The 21,916-nt window shown below is 42.0% G+C and overlaps 1 protein-coding gene across 1 annotated transcript in view; it reads right to left on the bottom strand.

The window, feature by feature from the left end:
* The window catches only part of LOC308098960 (NLR family CARD domain-containing protein 3-like), a 189,232-nt gene extending 170,214 nt beyond the window's left edge, over window positions 1–19,018 (bottom strand). The window contains exon 1 of the mRNA XM_080447435.1: window positions 18,940–19,018. The gene's annotated coding sequence lies outside the window, so the exon portion shown is untranslated. The remainder of the gene's footprint in view (window positions 1–18,939) is intronic.
* Between the last annotated feature and the right edge of the window lie 2,898 nt (window positions 19,019–21,916).

Consider the following 21,916-nt stretch of genomic DNA (forward strand, 5'->3'; position numbering starts at 1 on the left):
AAAGCAGACATGAGGTTATGCTCTGTAGATACATTATCTGTTCCCTTTTTATGTACATAGTAACCTGTACATGTTTTCAAATAAAATACATAGTCTTTCTACATAAAATGATTATATGCAAATATAACCGCATTCTTTCACATGGCTAAAATGCATAGGCCATTCTATCATTATGCAGTGCTTTCATTCAATGCAAATATAACCGAATCCTGATGATGATGGCTCAGGTCACCAGTTGCCTCACCTGTTAATGATCACATTATAATATGGATGGGCAGAGACCATTTTACTCCTCTTTGAGCCTGATGAGGTTCCTTTTTTATACACATAGTAACCTGTAAATGTACCTTGTTTTCAAATAAAAGACACCTTCATGTGACGTTGACTTACAGTGGTTACTTTGTAGATTTGATTATTATTACAAAACATACAGTAACCACTTCAGCCCATACATTTCGGCCATTTGAAAATAGCCGATCTACAAGCATTGTGAGCTTGTAGATCTGCTATTTTCAAATTATTATACATTTTATACATTTCAAAGTTTGTTTCTGCAGTTGGCTTTTAACATTGTTGATGTAATTCTTTGTATGTGCCGCTGTGTGTACAAGCTATATAGTAGTGTACCCTGTTGGATGGGTCTGTAGACTGGTAGTGACCCAACCATCATGGTGAATCTTGGCCACGCCCCCCAAATCACTCCCCCACCCAAGCGAACTTTGCCAGCCCTATTAGGAGGATTGCAAAAGGCAAAAAAGTTGGCTAAATACTGTCTGTCTCAGCTATTATGGGCAGTCTGTCTATCTGGAGAAGGCGATGTTTCATTTTGTGCAGATCCAAATAAAATCATTCAAATGTGTGCGTGTGCTGTCGTGTGCGTGTGCATGTGTGCGTGTGCGTGTGCGTGTGCGTGTGCGTGTGTGTGTGTGTGTGTGTGTGTGTGTGTGTGTGTGTAGTGTGTGTTGCCATCAAAACAAACAGCCCATGCTGTATCAAAAAAACGTGACAGGGGATTATTAATTATTGGGAAAAATGGGAGTGCCCTAAAAAGCCTGATATAAAATGGGTTAAAAGTTTCAACTGGTCACTCAGCCAAATGAGATATCTGCATATAAGTGATATTAAACTAAATCTATAGCTGTTCTTGAGGTAATTGTTTATCCCCCAAAATCATGAAGGCTAATTTCACCTTTGGGATACAAAAATAAAACGTAAGTTGATCCCAGGCAAACACTGCCAGTCTGCCCGGCAGGCATTGTTTGCCAGCTTTTCTACTGACGCTTAAGACTTAACCTAGTATTTTCTATATCTCATGAACTATCCCGAAGCATAAATGATCGAGACCTGAATAAACTAAAGGAAGGATGAAGAGGAATGATAAACTTACCCCGGCCTGACTTAGTATAGAAACTTTAACGCTGAGAGTCGAAGTGTTTCCAGAATAACGGTCCGCTCAGTCGTATGGAATGTCAAAGGCCTGATGAGGATGATGAGGGATGGACTTAAATGGAGACGCCTATTCTATTCCAGCGCTGTTATAACAAAAGAAACTCCTTATTTCTCCTTATTTCTCATTGAATGGAAGTCATTTGAAGAAAATACCGTTATAGCTGCTCACGAGTCACGTCCTGTAAACGGAGAAACGAGCGCAGTTGAGTCGCGCTTCTGAATCTAGAAACTCCCCTCAAACGAAAGTACTTTCAGATGTAGAAACAGGGCAGTTAGGCCCTCCCCGTTTTAATCCGTTAATTCGATATGAATGCAGAGAGAAGTCTCCTAAACTAAGAGTGGGAGTTTGCCTGTAAAACTCTTCTAAAAACTGCGCAATTCTTCCACAAACAGCAGCAGGCGGACACAGGGTCTTCTGCCCCGCCTTCTGTCATTAATTAATATCATATGAGCAGTGGTGTACAGTAACTAAGTACATTTACTCAAGTACTGTACTTAAGTACAATTTTGAGGTATTTTTTTTACTTTACTTGAGTATTTCCAATTTTCAGTAGGCTACTTTTACTTCTCCACTACATGATCAGAGGCTAATATTGTACTTTTACTCTCCACTACAGTTATTTGAAAACTTGAGTTACTATAGTTACTTTGTAGATTTTGATTATTATTACAAAACATACATTAACCACTTCAACCCTATATACATTTCGGCCATTTGAAAATAGCCGATCTACAAGCTCTGACTGACCTTGAGCTTGTAGATCTTCTATTTTCAAAAGATTTGCAGCATACATTTTATACATTTGAAAACTTGTGAAACGGGATATTCTGCATAATGAGTAGGCTACTACTTTTGGTACTTTACGTAGGCTACATTTTGATACCAATACTTGTACTTGTACTTTTACTCAAGTAAATATTGAATTATGGACTTTTACTTGTAACATCATCATGATTTGTGTACATGGGGCTCTCATCTTAAACAAGCTCAGTGCTTAATGAGTCTTCCAGTTTAGTAGACCTTGTATTGTGAATTTGTACTTCCATGTACTGTTATTCTCATGTCTTACTAAATGAAAGTACATCAATCAATCAATCAACAGAGTATTTCTACATTGCAGTATTGATAGTTTTACTTAAGTAAACCTTTTTGAGTATAGGCCTATTTTTCCACCACATATAGTAGCCTACCGTGCGTGCGTCAGTGCGTGCATGCGTGTTCTGAACTTCTAAGTGATAACATGGCCTGATTAATAGGCTACCATTGTTGAGTTCACTGTTAATGTAATGGCAATGTCATGATTGTAAATATATATATATATATGCCATTGCCATTCATTTAAAATATAATGCCAAACAAACCACTGATGGATAATGATTAAAATGCAGACAGTTAGGCTAATTAGGTATAGTCATATATTCTCTCATTTTGTAATGACAGTAGCGCCTAGTGGCCACAATGGCATTAGTCACTCTGAAATGGGATTAAACAGGGTGTGTGTGTGTGTGTGTGTGTGTGTGTGTGTGTGTGTGTGTGTGTGTGTGTGTGTGTGTGTGTGTGTGTGTGTGTGTGTGTGTGTGTGTGTGTGTGTGTGTGTGTGTGTGTGTGTGTGTGTGTGTGTGCTGCGTGCGTGCGTGCGTGCTGCGTGCTGCGTGCGTGCTTGCCTGCTGTGAGTGTTCACTCGTGCCACTGAAAGTGGGGTAATTTAAATGTAGGAGTAGTGCTGGATGACCTTGGATGAGCGTTAGGAGTGTGGTCTCACAAGTGGGAGACATCCTGGGTGTAACAATGGTGCCGTTATCCTCCTGAACCTCAGGCCCCCCCTAACCCTCAGGCTACAGTACCTGGTGGGGAAAGGCGAAAAGGGGGAGTAGCCCTGTTTGTTTGATTGATTGATTGAATACTTTATTAGCAGTTTGCAAAAAGAAAAAGCACAGGAAAGTTCAATACAAGGTCTGCTAAGACGATTTTAAACCCATGAAAGCCTCTGGCTTGTTTCCATTGGGGTCCTTTGTACTCAAGTCATCAAAACATTTAATGACAGACAAATATACACTATATGCAAAACATCATATAAACAGTTAGAAATAATAAAGTTATGCTTTGACTTTTACAGGGGCCATTTCCGAAGTGCAGCTTGCATCTGTAAGTGCTCTTTTAGAGCAGTTTTGAAGGAGAGTAGGGATTTACACTCCATTTAACCCCTTGTTTGAGCCAAATCTGGATTGAACGTGATTAGTGGAGCTCCCTCTGGTGTTGTGATTGTGGACTTCATTGACGTTTGTGAAGTAGTTTGATAGGTACATGGGTGTCATTGTGGTGTAGCGTATCTTGTAGACCAGGCTCATTGCAAGTTACTGTACTCTGTCCTCTACCCTGAGCCAACCGACCCTAGCAAAGTGAGAAGGGGTTAAATGAGTTGTAGATGTAAGGCCAAGAAGTAGCCTTACCAGTTTGTTTTGGGATGTCTGGAGCCTTGTTTTTAAGGCCTCTGTGGTGCTATGGTACCATGAGGTGCACACATAGTCGAAGTGATCTTGGATGAGTGCTCCTGTTAAGTCCTCAATGTATTCTTACTGACCAGAGAGGAGATCCTGTACAAAAAAATCTTGTTCTTTGGTTGACTTTTTTGATTACTTTAGTTGCCATTTTATCACTGGAAAGATTTGCCTCTAAAATGGAACCTAGGTAGGTAATTTCCTATTTTCTTGTGATAACTAGTGGTTAAAAGCAAGAGGCAAAAACACCAGTGAATACTATAAAATGTATTCAGTGGGGACTGTGCATGGCAGGGGCGATATGTACGACATGGGAGGTCAAAGGGAGCCCCAAGTTCAAATCCTAGGTGTTACATGTGAAATATACTTGTAGCCTACTCGTATTCATCAGAGAACCAACCGTCATCACACTGACAGGAGGCAGATTTTGGGCTTCCTCTTCCTGACAAAGCGTTGTGGTTTTCACCACAGCACGAAATAATTCACTGCCACAGGAAGTGGAGCAGGTCAGTATCAGTAGTGTAGTGTATGTATGCATTGTATAATGGTGGATGCAAAAAAGAAGCAAACAAACCAAACTAACAATTTCACACAAATAGCCATGGGGAAAGCATGGTGGCTGGGAATAGGGGAGGAGCTAGGCCAGAAAGCCACTCCCTCCTCAGACGGGCCCCAAAATGGACACTGCTGGAAACAGACAGGCATCAGCAATTTAGAGCCAATTAGAGACACTAATGTGAATAGGAGAAAGAAAGAGAGAAAGGAGAGGAAGAAGAGAGAACTATTAGGCCCATCACAGTTTGAACTAGGCATCAGGATTTAGCGCTATAGGCATGTAGTAAAGATTATTTAGAATGAATGGGAAATGAATGCGTTCAGCACTGTATGTGTGTGTGTGTGTGTGTGTGTGTGTGTGTGTGTGTGTGTGTGTGTGTGTGTGTGTGTGTGTGTGTGTGTGTGTGTGTGTGTGTGTGTGTGTGTGCGTGCGCGCGCGTTCGTGCGTGCGTGCGCGCGCATTTGTGTGTGCGTTGCATGTTGTCATGTGTTTTGAAGATAAGCTATTGTAGCAGTGTGGACAGGGAGTGGACTCAGATCTACAGATAGTGGCCAACTTTTCCTGTTTCCTGTTTGCAATGCATGCTGTTGGAACAGTACATAGTACACACAGAGTCTGCATGCACCGCATGCACTCTGCAGGTAACTTTCAAATCAGATGCAGAAAATCAATTAATCAAAGGTAATGCAGGCTTGTGTAGCTGAAGTGATGTGAATAGCAACTGTGGGTGACTGATACTCCAGAGATATATGAGACTGACCAGGGTTATGGCAGTGTCATTTAAGAGAAAGGCCTCATGCTATACAATATTTTCTCTACAAACAAAACAAAATGTAATATAAATGCCTTTTGTGTAGGTAGAACTTTAAACGGGTCAGTTGAATGAAGCTATCTTGGACACTCAACACCACAGGGCCGAATTTCCTCTTTTGTCCTCATTCAATCTCTCTTTGACTATGCTTGTACCTCCTGGTACTCCAACATCTCGATGTCGCTAAAGACTTAGCTTCAAACCTCCCAAAACAAACTGATTCGACTACTTATCGGCCTGGGGCCCATGACCCCACCCTTTTCCCACACATTTTGCTAGCCTAGGATCAGGGTAGAAGACAGGGTTAAACAACTAAAAATGGGATTGTTTTCAAAATAGTCAATGAGACTTTGCCCTCAATGCCCTCAATACCCGCATATCTGACTAAATACCTCCAAAAAGCCTTGTCTCATTTCTGCCCCACCGTGGGTTCCAGGAGAGAGGAGAGGGGTATAGAGTGAAAGGAGAGAAGTAGAGAGCAAGAGCACTGAATAGACAGGAGGAGTTTGTGAAGCAGAACATACTGGTAAACTTATAAAATCAGGTGTATTTCAGGGGTGGCATGACGGGGAGACGCAGAGCAGTGGTGTTCACTTACTTACTTACATACTTATTTAGTCTACAATTCTTACCCTGTGTTTGGGCAATTTTAAACACTTGTAGCACCTATTATGTTTAGGCTGTCTTAGTCATGCCCCCCCCCTGTCCTGGAAAGAAGAAGTGAGAAGATGATCTTGGTCTGGGGCACCCTGACACAGGGCAAAGCCTCCTTTGTTGGTTTAAGCTGACCTTAAACATCTTTGGTTTGAAGCCAAAGAAAAGGTCACCACAGCACAGAGAAATCCATTTAGCTTAAGCCAGTGTCCGTTCGCTGTTGTGTGTGTGGGTGCTGATCCACATGTCATCTTTGCACTTCCTGTGAACAGAAAGAACACAAATGTGACAAAGCATTATACTTCTCTCTTCCAGTGTAGGGATATACTGTATGTTCAGGCCGCTTTCCAGCCTGAAAATCCAGTTTCAAGTCTGACGATGCCTGAAGAAGGTCTGTTGACCGAAACGTTGCCTAAATAAAGTTGTCCTTATTGTGAAGACGGCGTGCGGGTCATTTTATTGTATTCTGACGTCTGATCCCTGCCTACGCACCCGTCTCTGAGCTGATCAGGTCTGCATAAGACTTTGTCTGCACCCGTTAACATTGAAACGTGAAAGTACCACAAGACAAATTTAATATAGGATTGGTCATAGGATATATAGTATATTACTAGTTGACAGGCCAAACCTCTTGGCCACATCCGGTCAGCTGTTGGTTGGTTAATGTTAACTTGTCGTTAACAAATGACGCATTTGACATCATTTCACAGTGTCAACATTTTGCGGGCAAAATACATAGGAGACATAGAGTATTTTAGCTACAATCTGATTTAGGTTGAAAATGTGTAGTTTTCCTTTAATTGAAAGGGAGCATTCCCTTGCGGGAGGGTAAATTACTTTGGCTTCTCAGATGTCTCAGATGAGTGCACGTGGGGAGCTGATAGGGGTAAGACACGTAAACTACGGGTCAACTCAGCAACCATCCGATTCCCATGCAGACGGATTCTCTACGGATGTATACCTACTCAGTTACTGTCTGTTGTTTTGTACTCATACTGTATCAGTCATGCCGTGACTGCACCTTTATCACCAATAAATTGTGTTTCATTTCAATTGATTTCCAAAAGATGTAGGCTATTTACCTAATTGTATAAATGTTATAAAATAATCCTCCTGAGAACCGGCATAATATCATTTGTGCCCTGTGTAGTGGACATTGTTTTCTTGCATCTAAATTTATCTTTTTACTCATAAGAGTAAAAATGGTAAATCATGATGCAATTTCCAATTATACCACATATGCGGGTGGGATCATGCTGACAACTTCCTGTTTCTTCCTCCACAGTCACACCCACTCAACCGAGTCACCTCTGCCTGTTTATGGTGCTCCACATTAGGATTCATGGCTCTGGTGTTCCCTTGCATTAACTCTTAAGATCTTAAATCTTAAAAACAATGTCATGTAACAGTGTAATGACATGCCCAAAATAGGAACGCCATGGTTAAAGTGGTTTAAATAATCCTGCCGTCCAGTTGGCATGTAAAAAAAATATTTTATTACATATTAAAAATATTTTTGATAAATTATCTCTTTTCACTTCAAATAATTATGTAGATAATCACAAGAAGCCCTAAATTGGAATATATTGTCTCAGGACGATAAATGACAAGAGATGCCCAGTTGGCTCGGAGCCCTGCTGTGGAGCCAGGTCATGTGGGCACAGCCTGATTTTATTTGGCTGGGTAGAGCATGTGAGTCTACTGTAACTGGCAGCTGACCTCTGACTGTGTCTGCGACAAACATATTCAATGGAAACAAACACACACATCCATAGTCACACCAGGTCTTATCTCTCACTCAAAAAGACAGATACACTCACATTCTACACACACACACACACACACACACACACACACACACACACACACACACACACACACACACACACACACACACACACACACACACACACACACACACACACACACACACACACACACACACACACACACACACACACACACACACACACACACACACACACACACACTGATAGATAAATAAATAACCGTTTATTGATACCCTCGAACAGAAACAGAGAATAGAGGGCCTCTATTCTCTGTTTCTGTTCCTCAGCCCCCTCCACCTTACCCTCCTCCAACAATCTGCAAAACAGAAGGGGAGAGAGAGAGAGAGAGAGAGAGAGAGAGAGAGAGAGAGAGAGAGAGAGAGAGAGAGAGAGAGAGAGAGAGAGAGAGAGAGAGAGAGAGAGAGAGAGAGAGAGAGAGAGACTAAGCGGTGTCACATGAATGAATGGCATCATGATCTCACAAAAGCTCCCATAAACAACCAACTGTGGAAGAGATTTGAATTAAGTAGAATAAGTACAAGTCTGAGAAGTATAAGTACTGTATAGACTGACTCAGAGGAAACAAAGTAAACTTAAAATAGATAAAGATAGGATTTTTTAAGAGGGTTAACAGAAAGGGACGGAAAACAACAAACTAGACAAGAAGGTAACAGTAGAGTGAAAAATCACAATTGTTGTAGGTAGGGCTCCATCACATTTGTTTGGGTCAAAACTGAGTTATTAGCTGAACCAAGCAACTGGTACTATTGTGGGCTGTCTGTATACAGGTATGTATGCATGTCATTGTGACCAAAATGACTCAATTGACTGCATCATCACCAAATCACAAGACATCACTAACTCAATATCTGACAAATTGTGCAATTCGGTGGTCAAAGGTCACGGTCGGCAATGAGTCGATTTAGTTTTTTTGGCACCATAAATTATAGCTATGAAAAGGCTTGGGACGGGTTCCATCTGCATATTATACATGCAAATTAAAACTGTGATGCTCAATACTGTAGTTTTCTTCACTTCTGTATCTCCTGTCTCCCTACCTCTATGTCTCCTTGTCCTGTATCCTTGTCAGTGTTATCTGCTTCACCTGTTTTTTTTTTGTTTAGTTTTTCAACATCTTTTTTCAAAAAAGTTTGGCCTTGGGGAGGTTGTAGACAACCGTCGCCCGCTGCTTCTTTTCAACTGTACGAGTTTCACCGGGAGGGCATAATGTATGTAGGGGAACACACAATTCTTCCCAGTTCCGCTCCCTGCTGTAGGAGGCTGTAGGGCTTTAGGAGCCGCTGATGCTTCCCACCTACAGTATGGGAACCTACAATTGGCCGTGTATGAACACGGCCAATTGTGTTTATTGGAATGCACGGTCAAGCCGGATTCACTGTGGAGGATTTGAACGCCATGCAGTCTCCGTGGTGGTGGGCAGGAACTTTACCCCTGCACCACCCGGATGCCACTGCTTCAACTTTATTCATTGCTTCCTGTTAGACTTCGTGTGCATACCAGCCCTGCCCTGAGACAGTCATTTGTAGAATTGTCTGTTCCTGTTATTCTACTCTATGTGCCTGTGCCTGTATCCTGCCATCCTATTGGCTCCTGACCCACAATGCTACATGGATCAAGAATTAGTAAGGAATTAGATAGGGAATTAGTTACCACGGCTACAGTTTGTAGGCTTCAAGGTAAATATTATAATACTTTCTTTCAGCAAATAATGTGACTGTTTTATGTTACATTCCTTGACATGCTGGAACAATGTAGGCTTCTGGCACTTCTGCTGTTGTTGCAGCAAATTGTCTCATTCCTTGACATGCTGGAACAATGTAGGCTTCAGGCACTGCTGCTGCTGTTGTTGCAGCAAATTATGAAAAATAATACAATTATTTCCTAAATATCTTACACCCCTGACAGAATGACCCTGAATTTCAGGCCTGCCAACATCCGACAGTGATAATCAAGGAGTTTATTATTATTATCAGGTCTGGGGGCTCTCCCCCAGAAACCTTTTAACAGAGTTGATGCAATTTCCTGTATTCTGGTGAATTTGGGGAGTTTGATACTTTTAGCAGGCTTGCTTTACTAGCATTGAAAAATGATACATTTTGAAATGTCATCCATTAAAAAGCTAAAAGTAGGCCTACAGAAATTGATTTGATGACTGAAGCAATAAAATGCCCATCTTTAATAATCCTTACCACTATTACTTAAAAGTGAATATCTCTGTATGTTTGCATACACTGACCACACCCCCCAAGGTATTTGGGGAGTTTGCTACCAATCAAGGAGTCCTGTGGTTGAAATAAAGGAGACTCCTGCAGAATCAAGGAGGTTTCAATCTCCATGCAGGGCCTGAATGGAGAATGAAGCCTATAATTCTATGATAGTGAAATGGAGGGACTGACACAACAAATGGAGCAGCAGAGCACTGACCCCTGGTCCGGTCTGAAGTGTGTGTCACTAGGTGGCAGCAGAGCTCTCTCTCTGCACCATCAAACTCATCAGATTACATTGTAAGCTTTAGTGAAGTGTCATTTTTAGAGAAAACATATCAAAGACTTTGACAAAATGTATGACTCATGATGAATTGTACCTTTTACCAGTTGCCCAGACTGTTCATTTATTTTGGTACTGCCCTTTTGTGAAAAATGTCTGGGGAAACCCTGTGGTTTGTGTTGTTACTGTTGATGAAGACTTTGTAGAAACATGTATTGTTTGGTCTCTTGGACAATAATAGTATATCTATGAGTGAATCTAGAGGAAAAGAAGAGGAAAAGAACATCTCTTCTGATAGTTTAGAACAGGGATTCCCATGGGTCTTGGCCCCCTGGTGGGCCCCTAAATAATTGCCAAAACACAAAGTATTATTAGAATTAATAAAATAAATACAAAATCTTTAAAACCTTGAAAATGTGTTTTCATTGTGATACTGATAAGTAAAGTAGGCTACTGAAACCAAAGTGTGCGGAAAACCACATTCCACACACGGCTCCCTTGGGAAGTTTTGGCTATAGGAATTGGAGGCAAGTACACTCATGTTTCTATCGCTCAGAATTTCAGAACTCACACACACACACACACACACACACACACACACACACACACACACACACACACACACACACACACACACACACACACACACACACACACACACACACACACACACACACACACACACACACACACACACACACACACACACACACACACACACACACACACACACACACACACACACAATAACAACAGAATAAGAAACTCTTCAGCCAGAGGAACAGAACAGTTGACTGTCAGACTCCCACTCTTCAGCTTCTCCTCCTATCGATATATCTGAAACGGTTTAACAGACTTGTTTTGTTTTATTTGAAGTGTCACTGTTTTTGCACTCGTTTACAGTTGTGAGTTGTTTAAGTGTTGTGAGAATTGTCATCAACAGACAGACGTTATTTGAGTTGCCGATTGACTGAATCAGGGTAAGTTTTTGCTCGTGTTTATTCTTATTAATTTGTGTCTTTGTAATTCATAATTGTAGAAAATAGGTTAAAAAGAATATTCATCCAATAAAGTAGCTCCGATCGGAACCTCTCCCTCCGCTGTATAGCTCCGATCGGTCCTGTCCTGCTCAAACAGCAGCGAGCTGCGTGGGACCCCATCTCGAGATGGGGTCCCACGCAGCTCGCTGCTGTTTGAGCAGGACATTTTCGAATATTGTCCACTATGCATGATTCTTACCCTTTTCCGCACATCGTATCCAAAAATGTAAGGTTTTCTGCACTGCTCTCAGATGTTTTAACTTCTAGCGGCAAAGAAAAATCTAACTGACGGGTTGAAATAAGCGTTTAAATCGCTTAAAATGTCAGCCTGTGGCCAGTCAATCCCCGTCCGCATGCGCAGTACTGCTCCCGTAAGATTGCATTGGGAAAACATCATAAACATGGCCACAGGATGACGTTTTATGCGATTTAAACACTTGTTTCAACCCGTCAGTTAAGATTTTTCCGATCTTGCTTAATTGTGGACTCGCTAATGTGAGCACAGTAATGTTCACTTTATATTATTATTCTCCCCCTTTTTTGAATGTGAGAGCTTAATAGGCCTGTAAAGTTAATGTGAAAATACCTACGGCTATGTAAATAGAGCAGGTTGTCTTTTTTTAAAGTGTCGGGCTTTGGGGGAGCGTCATCTACGTGATTGATTGATTATTTTAAAACTTTATTAGAAGTTTGCACACGAAAGTACAGTTCAATACAAGGTCGGGATGTAGGGTGTGCGCATCATGGGCTAAAAAAGTTTGTGAACCCCTATAAGCATATGACTGTCTGTATGTTTTGTTGTATCCTGTTTTTCCCCAATACATGATCCATCGTTATGGTAGCCGTTGCGCGCACACCTGCAGGCTGCGCAGCCTCTCCTCTTGAGTAAAATTGAGTTTGGTTTTATGGAGTTAAGCCTACTTTCTTTAGTGGGAACACTCTGAGCCCCCCACCTCACGTCTAAAATACACATGTTGACCTAGCCCTAGAATGTCTGTGATCTTACATACATTTCATGTATTCAAAATGTATGTAAGATCACAGACATTCTAGGGCTAATTTTGACCTAAATGTAAAATAATCCACCAGATTGAGAATATTCAATATTCTCAATTATTCCGGTCAATGGAATTTTTCTATTGACAAGATCTGTAGGCCTAGAGGGTGCAGGGGAGTAACTAAAACATTGTGGTGTGGTGTCCCGGCCGATTTTGAGATTTTAAGTAGGCCTCATGTGCATGCAACAGCATGGTTTATACAGGTAGCCTACATGGGTTAGAGGGATGGGCAGAAACCGTGTATTTCCACATTCAACTGTTTATGGGTTTTTCTTTCAATGATCCAGGCGGTCTGAGGTGTGAATATAGGTCTGCCTGCTTGTGGTGGCTTGTGTGTCACAGATGCGATGCGCAGTGTTTGACAACATTAGTTGCTTGTTACTTCGTAGATTTTGATTATTATTACAAAACATACATTAACCACTTCAGCCTTATAGCTATTTAAAAATAGCAGAACTAAGCTCACAAGCTTGTAGATCTGCTATTTTCATGTGAAACGGGACATTCTGCATAACGAGTACTTTTACTTTTTAATTTAAGTACGTTTTGATACCAATACTTTTGAGAGAAAGAGAGAGAGAGATAATAGCAATCTACAAGCTCACAACGTGTGAGCTTGTAGATTGGATATTTTCAAATAGCTGATAACACGTCTCTCTCTCTCTCTCTCTCTCTCTCTCTCTCTCTCTCTCTCTCCGTTCTCTCTCTCTCGTTGTTGTGCCGTGCGCTCAGCTAGGTTTCAATTGTGTATATACTTCGTTTGGCGGGCGGTATTGCGCACCAAAAATAGGTCGCACGACTGACACAAAGAGATCCATAATCCATAAGTGCGTAGCGCCTCCCCAAACAAGACTTCATTCAGATTTCTCCGTAATTCACACAAGTATGTTTATAAATACCAAGTTGTGACAGTTAAGTTATATCTTCACCAGGCACCAGCAGATCAAAGAATACAATTCGAAACTCAAGAGACAGATTTTGGCTGAATTAACTCGCGGTGTAAAGTAACTAAGTACATTTACTCAAGTACTGTCGTCCTACTTAAGTACAATTTTGAGGTAATTTTACTTTACTGGAGTATTTCCAATTTTCAATACTTTTACTTCTACTCCACTACATCTCAGAGGCAAATATTGTACTATGCCGTGCTTGTAGATCGGCTATTTTTATATTTTTACTTATGTACAGTAAATGTAATTTGTTACTCTACACCACTGTAAAATGTTTGAAAATACACTGTTTAAATCACTAATTACGGTTCGAGTTACGATCATGCTCCTTGCGTGGGATTCGAACGCGGGCCGTAAAATTACTGGACATCAGTGTTAACCTCTACGCTAACTGGGCTGTCTCATTTACAGAGGAAACAATTAGGATATATACTACACAGCATGTGTGATGCGAGAAAAAATAATATATAAGACTGTTTCATTGAATACTTTATTTACATTTGGGGTGGCAATGTGAGCTTGTAGATCTGCTACTTTCAAAATATGTTTTATATATTTTATACACACACACACACACACACACACACACACACACACAGACGGATGCAATGCGCAGTGTTTGAAAACTAGTTAGGCTACTAGTTACTTTGCAGATTTTGATTATTATTACAAAACATACATTAACCACTTCAGCCTTAGCAGAACTAAGCTACATGTTGTAAGCTTGTAGATCTGCTATTTTCAATTTTAACATAACATGTGAAACTGGACTTTCTTTATAATGAGTACTTTAACTTTTTTAAATTTTGATACCAAGCGCCACCTTGTGGCTGAATGGCCACACTAAACGTTCTAATCCTTGCAAAAGGAGGAGCTAAGATTCTGTGGGCGTCAACTTTTAAAGGTACGTTTAGGTACCTCTGAGGTCCAATAGGCGGCAATAGTCGGCCGTTTGAAGATCGCGCATGAACGAACAGATAACCACTGTATGAGGACAACAAGACAACAAGATTCCCTGAACATCAAAACATCCGTTCAATCCTTTGTGGGATACTAGTATTTTAATGTTTTAAGACAATGTATTAATGGAGTGTATGAGGTGTGTCAGACAATGAAAGGTAATGTGAGTGAGACAGTGAAACATGGTGCAGGAGAAGAGTAAAAACAGAAAGCATGTCATCTGTTGAGAAGGAGCACCGAGGCAAAAGTTAATTTATGTCAGTTGAGAGAAAGTGTTTCAATAATTATATGTTTTCATTCTCCCATGTTGGTACGCACGCACGCACACACACACACACACCATGTTGGAACAGTGCACATTTATCTTTTCATGGTGGTTGTGTACCAACCATTCTCTCCAGAAATAGCTGATCTACAAGCTACAACACACACACACACACACACACACACACACACACACACACACACACACACACACACACACACACACACACACACACACACACACACACACACACACACACACACACACACACACACACACACACACACACACACACACACACACACACAGTCTCAAACTATAGGATCATAGAATACAGAGACAGTGTAGTGTCTCAGTAAACTATAGGATCACAGGTAAACAATGAACCTAGCTCCTGATAAACACACACACACACACACACACAGTGCAGTGTCTCAAACTATAGGATCATAGAATACAGAGACAGTGTAGTGTCTCAGTAAACTATAGGATCATAGAATACAGAGACAGTGTAGTGTCTCAGTAAACTATAGGATCATAGAATACAGAGACAGTGTAGTGTCTCAGTAAACTATAGGATCATAGAATACAGAGAGACAGTGTAGTGTCTCAGTAAACTATAGGATCATAGAATACAGAGAGACAGTGTAGTGTCTCAGTAAACTATAGGATCATAGAATACAGAGAGACAGTGTAGTGTCTCAGTAAACTATAGGATCATAGAATACAGAGACAGTGTAGTGTCTCAGTAAACTATAGGATCATAGAATACAGAGAGACAGTGTAGTGTCTCAGTAAACTATAGGATCATAGAATACAGAGACAGTGTAGTGTCTCAGTAAACTATAGGATCATAGAATACAGAGAGACAGTGTAGTGTCTCAGTAAACTATAGGATCATAGAATACAGAGAGACAGTGTAGTGTCTCAGTAAACTATAGGATCATAGAATACAGAGACTGTAGTTTCTCAGTAAACTATAGGATCATATAATACATAGACAGCGTAGTGTCTCAGTAAACTATAGGATCATAGAATACAGAGACAGTGTAGTGTCTCAGTAAACTATAGGATCATAGAATACAGAGAGACAGTGTAGTGTCTCAGTAAACTATAGGATCATAGAATACAGAGAGACAGTGTAGTGTCTCAGTAAACTATAGGATCATAGAATACAGAGACAGTGTAGTGTCTCAGTAAACTATAGGATCATAGAATACAGAGAGACAGTGTAGTGTCTCAGTAAACTAGGATCACAGGTAAACAATGAACCTAGCATCTGATAAAGATAAAACAAGTAACAAAAAAATTAAAATAAATGACCAAGTTATGTCTGCATGGTCGTCATATACTATATAGCTCAAGGGCCACACACACACACACACACACACACACACACACACACACACACACACACACACACACACACACACACACACACACACACACACACACACACACACACACACACACACACACACACACACACACACACACACACACACACACACACACACACACACACACACACACACACACACACACGGCAGAGTGTGTGCATGTGAACTCAGCTCATGTTAAACCTCGTGCACGCCCACGTGCGTTCCTCGCTCGTACATGAGACATTTAGAAAAAAAAGTCACTCTGCTAGAGTGACAGTTGACAGTAAGTCATGTGACCTCAGGGTAATGTGGTCATGTGACATATTTATGAGGGTTTATTGGAATATAAATTATGTTTTTGAGCGGTGTAACCGCTCCTATAAGAGGGTTTAGGACCCATCCGTGGTGAAAGTTTTTCTTTCCGTCGCGAAAATGTGTCTTTCGCTGTGACGCCATGCTGTGGAAAACACGCCCATAGGCTAAGCTCTGCAGGACGTGCTGTGATTGGCTAGCGAGACACATGATGAAATTAATAATAATGTAAAAAATGTAAGAACGTCTTCGCAGGACGTGCTGTGATTGGCTACCGAGATGCATAATGAAATTAATAACTCATAAATAGCACCGCTCACTTCACACTGGGTGTGATTTTTCAGCTCAATGTGATTTTTTGAGATGTTCTTTTTTTCTAATAAAAGACATGCTTTCCAGGACTGACTCTTTTTTGGAGTGGTCTGGACTACAGGTTAAACTATCTAAATGTGCTGTCTTTTATGAGAGGAGGAGTGGGGGCAATCGCTGGTATCACACCAAATCAGACAAAATCCCAACATTTACAATAAACAATGTAACAATCAGAGTCTTTGCACGCCACGAAGAGAGAGAGAGAGCGAGTCAGAGAGACTGAGAGAGAGAGGACGTGTTAGTTTCCACTTTGGTTTCAGCCAAACAGGTTACACACACACACACACACACACACACACACACACACACACACACACACACACACACACACACACACACACACACACACACACACACACACACACACACACACACACACACACACACACACACACACACACACACACACACACACACACACACACACACACCCCTGAATCTGATCTCAACAAAGAAAAGCATGTATAAACAGTAAACAAGGTAAACACATACATAGAATACATAGACAGTGTAGTGTCTCAGTAAACTATAGGATCATAGAATACAGACACAGTGTAGTGTCTCAGTAAACTATAGGATCATACAGAGACAGTGTAGTGTTTCAGTAAACAAGGATCACAGGTAAACAATGAACCAAGTAACCAACCAATAAAACAAGTAATAAAAACATGAGAAAATGACCACGGTATGTCTGCATGCTCGTCATATACTATATAGCTCAAGGGCCGCGCGCGTACACACACACACACACACTATACAAGAAGAATTCTTGGCACAAGCGGCAGCGTTGCAAAATGCATGTTAAATCTGCACCTACTGTACTACATTAACGCTGGTACAACGGTGTGGTTGTTAGATGTTACAAAAAACAACACTGGCTCCAGAGTTCATTTTTATTTAGTCTTTAGAATAAAACTCTACATTTTTTGAATAAAATTTGAGACATATTTTAGTTTTCTGACATTGTTTAGTCTCTTAGTCTTAGTCAACAACATTAACACTGCTGGCGTCCACATGCGCCTCACCTCCGCGCTGCCATGGCGCGCACACACACACACACACATACGCACGCACATGCACACACACACACACGGCAGAGTTTGTGCATGTGAACTCAGCTCATGCTAAACCTTGTGCACACCCAAGTGCGTTCCTCGCTCAGGCATGAGACATTTAGAAAAAAAGTCACTCATCGTCTCCGCTTTCCTGGAGCACACACACACACACACACACACACACACACACACACACACACACACACACACACACACACACACACACACACACACACACACACACACACACACACACACACACACACACACACACACACACACACACACACACACACACACACACACACACACACACACACACACACACAGAAGGTAGAGAGGCAGAGAGAAAACGTACAAATTAAAAGTTCTCCTTCATTGTTTGAATTTTAAATTCAGCCAAACTCTGATACATAATAACAAGTGGTTGTAATACATTGTATAAAACACAGCACAACATTAACCCTAATAAAGATAAAGCTGAAAACAGCAGACATGAACCTTTATCCCAGCAGACCAGACTAGAGGGATGTGTTCTAGTATATTGATGGATAACACTTACCCTACATGAATGTGTATGCTTTGATCCAGCCTGTTCTGTTCACTGCAACGCTGTGTGTGGTCTAAATGGTTGAATGTACAACGCTGTGTGTGGTCTAAATGGTTGAATGTACAACGCTGTGGTCTAAATGGTTGAATGTACAACGCTGTGTGTGGTCTAAATGGTTGAATGTACGCTGGAACTCTTCTATCATAAAGGGGCGTGTCTAAAGCTACGCTCCTGTGTTTCTCTCTTACGTAACTTCAGCCAGGTTGCGTAAGACATTGCCCCGCTATGTAGTCACAGTATGAGAACATGTACTGGTCCTTTTAGATCATCATTGTATCTTGTGAACAGCTCTGTTAACATGAAGCCACTTTATAACAATCAGAACCATACAGTTATATTAAAGAAATAAAGGTCCTGTACCTGCGGCAGTAATTATTTATACTGTAAACAAACTGTATTGCAGACCAAAAAGAAAAACACTAAACTGTTGCTTTTGAAATTAAATGCAGTATTTTATCTGACCCAATATTAATCAACCAGAATAATAATTCAATTAAATTAAACGATCAGTACACTTGTCTCAAAGTCTCCAATGAGTATAGTAATCCAAAAGTAATACAAAAGTATTCAAACAGATATTGTCGATCTTCTATTTTCAGAAAATCAGGTGATCCCCAAAGTCATCAAATGAAAAGGCAATGCATTGCATAAAACAGTATATTCCTCACCCAACCTTCAAGTCAGGGTCAGCCAAATGGGTTTCTTTGTCCAAAAGCTCTGACTGGCTTCAGAGCTAAACCCTCAGAAATGTTCCTCCACCAAACTTCTCTCCTTCCAGATCCATAAGTTCTCCGGCCACACTGCTCAGTGGTTTAGTAGAGGCTGTATAGGCTGGTTTAGTAAGAGTCTCCTTCTCAAACACCACCAAACACTATTTTTCAAAACCTAAAATGGAACCCACGGCCACCTCACTTCCTGTACTTTTATAGTTGTTCCGGATACTTCACTTCCTGTGGAACTTTTGCTACATGCGCTGCTTTTTCCCCACAGCGCCCCCTATGAGTGAACCAACCATGTCAACAGAAAATGAATCATAATGGCCATAATCACCTTACACAAAACATTTTTTTTTCCTGTACACTACATTTAGGTGTTAAATATTCAACCATATTTTAACCAATATATTACCCTGTTATCACCAAGTATGTTATGTCTCTTGTTTACCTTTTTCTTTCAATACTCATCATACCTGGACAGGAAATACATTATTTCACACATTTATGTGCTAGTGTCACAACATGTCATCACAACTTACACATTTACAAAATACATTATTGTTATGACCCTGACCTAGGGGGACCAGCAGGGAACATAGCAAAAAGACAGGGGAGACGTAGTTTAACATGAAATTAGTGTTTATTCAATAATCAAAATGAACGAACAGATCATGAATAAACAGATGAGGTGTGGAAATCAGTAAAGTCATTAGAGCAGTGTAATGTGTGTATGCATGAGTGGATAAGGAAAGAGAGGACTGGGGAGGCAGGCTTTTATAGGGCGTGGCCACCTGGGCCCAGGTGCATGGCTGATGGCCAACATCTCACTGCTCCCCAAGTCCTAGCTCCATACAGCAGTACTGACTCCACTGTGAGGGTCCATGTCTCAGCTCCATACAGCAGTACTGACTCCACTGTGAGGGTCCATGTCTCAGCTCCATACAGCAGTACTGACTCCACTGTGAGGGGCCATTTCTCAGCTCCATACAGCAGTACTGACTCCACTGTGAGGGTCCATGTCTCAGCTCCATACAGCAGTACTGACTCCACTGTGAGGGTCCATGTCTCAGCTATTAACTGTTTCAGCTTTCAATTATTGATTTTGTGGAATTGAATATACATTTATTTAAGCTAAGAACCTGCCGATCCCGTTGTTTTTACTTTAGTAAATAGTTATCACTAAAAGCCACGGTTTGATAATTGTTGTAACTAGGTCAAATAAAATAATACACTGTAAAAAAAAATATATATATACATGGGGAGGAAAGTGAGGGCCCTACTATCCCAGAACAGCATGAATTGGCCTTGGGACAAAAAGCAAACCTGCAGCCAGTACATCACACCTAAGGTCCCATACACCACCTAAGGCCGACATAAGTGTCTATGGAACACATACTCCTCACGGTCGTCCCACCGGTACTCCCTACAGTCAACCCGCCGGTGCATGTCAGGAGCCGCCCACTAATGCCTCCCCTGGCCTGTCCTCCAGCACCTGCGGGAACATGGGCCGTCAAAAAGGAGAGACAAAGGAGCTGACGTTGCACCCGCGGACGTAAAACTGAGGCAGCATCATAATGGAGAATTGGAGTCCTTATCATTCGTGTCCATCGCACGAATGGACACCGGGTGCTCTTACACACTGATGCGGAGAAGTAACTGGCAGCAGATATCCCGAGCAGGGGAGCGTCTGAAGGAGACTGAGGACCAGTGATAGGCCAAGCCCCCAGCTTTAAACCAAACACCCCTGGCCGATAGGCCACGTCCCAACCTTCAAACCACACCCCCAAGTTGATAGGCCACGCCAATGGCCAGCTTCAAACAACACCCCTTAGCCGATAGGCCACGCCCCTGACTTTAAACCACACCTCCCTAGTCAATAGGCCACGCCAACGGCTTTAAACCACAATCCAAGGTGATAAGTCACGCCCCCAGCTTCAAACCATACCCCCAAGGTGATAGGCCATGCCCCCAGCTTTAAACCACAACCCCCAAGTTGACAGGCCACGCCCCAAGCCGAAAAGCCACGACCACAATTTCAAACCACACCCCCATGGTGATAGGCCACGCCCACAACTTTAAACCACACCCCCATGGTGACAGGCCACACCCACAGCTTCAAACCACACCCCCAAGGTGATAGGCCACGCCCAAATCTTAAAACCACAACCCCTAGCAGATATGCCATACCCCCGGCTTTAAACCACACACCCCTAGCCGATAAGCCACGCCCAGAGCTTCAAACCACAACCCCAAGGTTATAGGCCATGCCCTCACCTTTAAACCACAATCTCCTAGCCGACAGGCCACACCCACGGCTTTAAACCACAATCAAAGGTGATAAGCCATAACCCCAGCTTCAAACCACACCCCTACGGTGATAGGTTACGCCCCCAGCTTTAAACCACAAGCCCCAAGTCAACAGGCCACTCCCCCAGCTTCTAAGAACACCCCCAAGGTGAAAGACCATGCCCCCAGCTTTAAACCACGACCCCCAAGTCGACAAGCCACGCCCTGAAGCCAATAAATCACGCCCACAGCTTCAAACCACAACCCCACGGTGATAGGCCACGCCCACAGCTTTAAACCACAATCCAAGGTGATAAGCCATGCCCCAACTTCAAACCACACCGCTAAAGTGACAGGCCACGCCCACAGCTTAAAACCACACCCCCTAGCCAATAGGCCACACCCAAAGCTTCAGACCACACCCCCTTGCCGATATGCCACACCCCCAGCTTTAAACTACACAACCCTAGCCAATAGGCCACGCCCCCAGCATTAAACCACAACCCCCAAGTTGAAAGGCCACGCCTCCAAGCCAAAAGGTCACACCCACAGCTTCAAACCCCACCCTTAAGGTGATAGGCCACGCCCCCAGCTTCAAAAACCACACCCCCAAGCCGAAAAGCCACGGCCACAGCTTCAAACC

This window comes from Gymnoscopelus braueri (genome assembly GCF_963280865.1).
Source record: "Gymnoscopelus braueri genome assembly, chromosome: 13".
Taxonomy (NCBI): Eukaryota; Metazoa; Chordata; class Actinopteri; order Myctophiformes; family Myctophidae; genus Gymnoscopelus; species Gymnoscopelus braueri.